Source organism: Chrysochloris asiatica, unplaced genomic scaffold (genome assembly GCF_000296735.1).
Source record: "Chrysochloris asiatica unplaced genomic scaffold, ChrAsi1.0 scaffold00379, whole genome shotgun sequence".
NCBI classification, from domain to species: domain Eukaryota; kingdom Metazoa; phylum Chordata; class Mammalia; order Afrosoricida; family Chrysochloridae; genus Chrysochloris; species Chrysochloris asiatica.
Window position 1 is genome coordinate 2,135 of NW_006408897.1, and position 6,108 is coordinate 8,242.

At 35.1% G+C, this 6,108-nt stretch overlaps 1 pseudogene; it reads left to right on the forward strand.

Moving 5' to 3' along the window:
- Nucleotides 1-200: 200 nt before the first annotated feature.
- LOC102812508 overlaps nucleotides 201-6,108 on the forward strand; it is a 52,371-nt pseudogene continuing 46,463 nt past the window's right edge.

Consider the following 6,108-nt stretch of genomic DNA (forward strand, 5'->3'; position numbering starts at 1 on the left):
AATAATATATACTCAATAATGTTTGTTTTCCTGAGCTAGTCTAGCATAGTGAGAAGACAGGTTATGGATGAATTTAGAAAATAATGTAGAATTTGAATAAACCATAGTGAAAAATTTCCCCTCTCAAATTTAAAGAAATGTGGATTTTGAAAACCACATTAATGCAAAAATAATAATAATTTCTCTTTCATATCTATTAGCAAGGTATGAATGATGAAAAGGCTTTAAGTCATCTTAAATCTGAATCAGAGAAGCCATTAAAGGATTCTGAATTCAGTTTATTGAAAACCAAAGATAAGATCTGTGAAGAAGATCCAAAGTGGCCCAACTCATTGCCAAAGGATCTGAAGGAAGAAAATGAGGTAGGAGAAGAAAAGGTAGTTTTGTTTTTAATGTACTTTACTTGATTTATAACTGGAGGGGATTAGAACAAATAACTCTCTAATGTCTGCTCTCAGTGTCATCAGAGTGTTTCTCACAGATGATTTACAAATTCTTCAGTAGCTACCAAGACGAAAGTTGGCAATATAGTCATGATCACAAAAAATAAAAGGCATTGTCAGGTGTATTTGTTACTATCCCATAGTTTGGGGCAGTCGTAAGGAATTATGCAGTGATTAGAAACTGGTATTGAGAAACAGTATTTTTACTATTCCAGTTCCTTTTTCTTTCCATGTAAATTTTAGAGTCAGCTTGTCTATATCTAAAAAAAAAAACAAAATCCTATTCCGTTTTAATTGGAATTGCATTGAATCCATACATAAATTTGAGGAAAACTGGCATATTTGGAAGACTATGTTGAGGCTTTCTGTTGGTGAATACAGTATTTCTCTCAACTGACTTAGGATTTCTTTTATTTCTTCTTCAGTGTGGCGTAATTTTCAGTATATACAAACTATATGTTTTATCAGGCTTTTAACTAAGTATTTCATTTAATTGGGAAACTATTGCAAATAGTATTTTAAAAGTTTGTTTCCATTTTTCATTGCTAGTTTATAGAAATACAATTAATTAATGTGTTTGGTTTTATCTTATAAAATAATAATAAAACTTAGTAGTTTTAGGAGGTTTTGGGTCAATTCCTTTAAGATTTTCTAAATAAATAATAATGTCATTAGAAAATTGGGACAGTTTTAGTTCTTTCTTTCTAATCTGTCTTTTTTTTTCTCCCTGGTTTATTGCACTGGCTTGGGTTTCAAATATGATGTCTCACAGACAATGTAGAGAAGACGTCTTTGTCTTGTTTTTAATCTTAGAGGAAAAAACCTTCTTTCTTTTACCATTAAATACGTTGTTTGCTTAATTGTGTTTGTTTTTTATAGATGCCCTTATCATATAGAGTTCCCAACTTTTCCTATTGTGCAAAGAGATTTTATCATGAATAGATGTTGAATTTTTTAAAATGCTTTTATTATTTATGTAATCATGTGTTTTTCTCCTTTATTCTATGAAGGTGGTGTATTACACTAACAACTTATCAAGTATCAAACTAGCCTGTCACTATTAAGATAAGCCCCACTTGGTTATAGTATATTATTCTTTTTAAATGTTGTAGGATTCCATTTGATAACATTTTGTTGAAGATTTTTGCCTTTGTTTTCATGAAGGATATGGGTATATATGTTTGCTTATCCGGTGTTTGCTTGGTTTTATTTGTTGCTGGATTCCATTTGATAACATTTTGTTGAAGATTTTTGCCTTTGTTTTCATGAAGGATATGGGTATATATGTTTGCTTATACTGTGTGTGTTTGGTTTTACTACCAGGGTAATGATAGCCTCATAAAATGAATTGGGAAGTGTTCCCTCCTCTTCTGTTTTCTGGAAAAGGTTATATAGAATTTGTATTCTTTAAATAATTTTTATACTTGAAATTATAGTTAATATAACTGAAGATTCATATGTAGTGATGAGAAGTAATACAGAAAGATACTATACAACCTTTACCATTTCCTTCAGTAGAACTTTTTTCAAAATTATGAGGGTACGTCAAAGTATTGCTACAAAAGCATAGACATCTTTATTAAGCAAAGATATAAATTTGTGAAGCAGTTGTTTCTCAACATCTCTTCCATCTGGGTCTATTCAGTTCTGCAGGCAGTGTCTCCATCTCTCTAACCCTTCCCAGAAGAATTCTGCACTCTGAGTTATACCACATCAAAATGGCAGTATGAGCAACCTCAAGGGACTGAAACTGTGTTCCTTTGAACTGTTCTTTGAGTTTAGGGAACAAAAAGAAATCTGAAGGAACAATCAGGACTGTAAAGTGGGTGGGGTAAGGTTCCTCAACAAAATTCCCATAGAACAGCCCTTGCTTGCTACCCTTAAAGAATAAGCCAGTACATTGTCATGATGGAAAAAAATTCCTCGGTACAACTTACCTGACCTTTTGCTCACCAATGTAAGTTTCTTCATAATAAGCCCCTATGATCATTCTGTGTCCTTTGAGAAAATTATCAATATGACTCCATTGGACTCCTAAAAACCAGTGACCATAACCTTCTGAACTGACCTTTCTGCCTTGAATTGAACAGGCTCAGCAGATCCCTTCAGAAGCCACTGTTTTGATTGGGCTTTTTTTTTTTTTTTTGAAGATACCCTAGTGAGACTAAGACAAGTGTGTTACTGAGAGAACTTGTCTGCAGCCATCCACTGATCACAGAGACATGTTTAAACACATTTTGTTTGGAATAAATGCATGTCTGTATGAACTGATACCTTAGAAGCAATACTTTCTTTTACTTACTCTCAATATCACAACCAAGAAATTGGCATTACTACAAACCACAAATCTTAATCAGGTTTCCCTAGTTTTTACTTGTACTGATTTGTGTGGGAGTGTATATGTATTTAGTTCTATACAAGCTTAATTAATGCATGTGTAGGTATGTCTCTAGCACCACAGTCAAGATACTGAACAAGGATCCTTCCTGCCACCATCCCTAACCCTTAATCTGTTCTCCATTTATAAAATTTTGTCACTGAAAAAAATGTTATATAAATAGAATAATAACTTTTAGATTGGCTTTTGGTTCCCCCCACACTCAATTTAATTCTCTGGAGATTTAAGCAAGTTGTTATTATATCAATAGTTTCTTCCTTTTTATTACTGAGTAGTATTCCTTGAATGTATGTACCATAGTTTGTTTAACCATTTATCCACTGAAAGACATCTAGGCTCTTTCCAGTTTTTAAGCTATTGTGGATAAAACTTCTATAAACATTTGTACTGGTTATTGTTTGAACATATGTTTTTTAGGAATAAATGCTCACAATCATGCTGGGTCATATCATAATGAGTCAGAACTGACTTGACGGCACTTACGAACAGCAATAGCCTCATGATTGCATATTTTGTTTTATTTTATACCAATCTGCCAGCCTTTTCCAGAGTGACTGTACCATTTTTCATGTTTATTTGCCATCCTTATGTCTTCTTTGGTTAAATATCTCTTCATATTTTTTGCCTATTTTTTAATTGGGTTGTTTGTTTGTTTTTCACTGTTGAGTTTTTCACAATGTTAAGCCTTCCTATCCAGGAGCATGGTAAAGTCTTCCAATTTTGTAGGTCTCTTTTGGTTCACTGTTGAGTTTTGAGAGATCTTTATATATTCTAGATCCTAGTCTTGTTTTGAAGGAAACCTAGTGGCACAGTCATTAAGTACTCGACTGCTTGCTGAAATGTCAGAAGTTTGAATCCACCAGTTGAACTTACCAGAAAGATGGTCAGTCTCCTCCCATAAAGGTTGTTGTTGTTGTTGTTAGGAGCCATTGAGTTGATTCTGACTCTGAGCGCCCTTATGCGCAACAGAACGAAATCTTGCCCAGTTCGGCACCTTACTCACAATTGTAATTAAGCTCGAGCCCATTGTTGCTGTCAGTGTGCCAATCCATCTTGTTGAGTGTCTTCCTCTTTTTCACTGACCCTTCATTTTACCAAGCATGATATCCTTGTCTGGGGACTGGGCTCTCCTGATAATATGTCCAAAGTATAAGAACTGAAGTCTGGCCTTCCTGACCTCTAAGGAGCATTTTGGATATACTTTTTCCAACACAGATTTGTTTGTTCTTCTAGCAGTCCATGATACTTTTAACATTTTTCTATAACACCATAACTCAAATGGATCAATTCCTCTAATGTCTTCCTTATTCATTGTCCACCTTTCACACGATATGAGGCTGTTGAAAATAACCACAGCTTGGGTCAGACACACCTTAATCCTCAAGTTGACCTCTTTGTTCTTGAACACTTTAAAGAGGTCATGTGCAGCAGATTTGCCCAATGCAACAATATCTTGTTTGATTTCTTGACTGCTGTTTCCATGAGTGATGATGGTGGATCTAAGCAAAATGAAGTCTTTGACAGCTTCAATTTTTTCTCCTTTTATCATTATGTTGTTTATTGGTCCAGTTGTGAAGACTTTGTTTTCTTTACATTGAGGTGCAACCCATACTGAAAGCTGTGTTCTTTGGTCTTCATCAGTAATTATTTTAAGTCTTCTTCTCTTTTAGAAATCAAGGTTATATCATGTGCATGTCGCAGATTGTTAATGATTCGTCCTCCAATCCTGATGCCACGTTCTTCTTATAATCCAACATCTTGGATTGTTTGCTCAGTATGCAAGTTGAATAAGAATGGTGAAATTATCCAACCCTGATGTACACCTTTACTGGTTTTAAACCATTCAGTGTCCCCTTGTTCTGTTTAAATGACTGTCTCATGGTCTGTGCACAGTTTCTTCATGAGCACAACTAAGTATTCCAGAACACTCATTCTCTACAATGTTGTCCATAGCTTGTCATGATCCACACAGTCAAAAGCCTTTGTATAGTCAGTAAATCACAGGTAAACATCTTTCTGGTATTCTTTCCTTTCCTCCAAGCTCCATATGATGTCAGCATTAATATCCCTCATTACATGTCCTCATCTGAGTCAGCTTGAACCTCTGGCAGTTCCCTTTCAATGCACAGGTACAGCTGTTTTTGCATTATCTGTGGCAAAATTTTATATTTATGTGATATTAATGATATTGTTCAATGATTTCTGCATTCCTTGGGTTACTTCTCTTTGGAATGGGCACAGATACAGATGATCTCTTTCAATTCAATTATCCAGGTATTTGTCTTCCAAATTTCTTGGTATAGATGAATGAGTGCCTCTAGTGCTACATCAATTTCTTTAAAGATTTCAATTTGTATTCCATCAGATTCCCTGTGACTTATTATTTGCCAATGCTGTCAATGCACCTTGGACTTCTTCCTTCAGTATCATTGCATCTTGATCATATGCTATCTCTTGAAATGGTTGAGCATCGACCATTTCTTTTTGGTATGGTGGTGGTGGCTGTGTGCCGTGGAGTCAGTTACAACTCATAGTGACCCTGCACAGGGTTTTCGAGGCTGTGAATCTTTACAGGGGCAGAAAGCCTCATCTTTTTCCCACGGAATAGCTGGTAGTTTCGAACTGCTGACCTTGTGGTTTGCAGCCCAATTTGTAACTACATCTTTTGATGCTTTCTGCATCATTCAGTATTTTGCCTAAATAATCTTTCACTATTGCAAGTTGAGACTTGAGTTTTGTCTTCAGTTCTTTCATCTTAAGAAATACTGAGTGTGTTCTTCCTTCTGTTTTTCTAGAAAACTTTAGGTTTTTGCACAGTTCATTTGTCGTCTTGAACTGCCCTTTGAAATTTTCTATTCAGCTTTCTTACTTCCTCATTTCTCTTACTTGCTTTAGCATCTCTGTGATGGAGAACAAGTTTCACTGTCTCTGTCTCTACTGATATAGATTTGGTCTTCTTTTTTTCCTTCTTTGTGACCTTTTGATTTCTTCCTGTGTGTTGTTCATGATATCATCCCACAACTCTTCTTGTCTTCAGTCATTGTCTAATGCATCATATCTGTTCTTGAGATGATCTCTATATTCAGATGGAATATGTTCAAGGTCAAATTGTAGCTCTTGTGATCTTATTAAATTTTCTTTAGCTTCAGCCTGAAGTTGCATGTCAGCAACTGTTGTTCTGTTCCAGTTCATTCCTGGCCTAGTTTTGGCTGAAAATATGGAGTTTCTGCATCATCTCTTCCCACAGATGGAGTCAATTTTATTTCT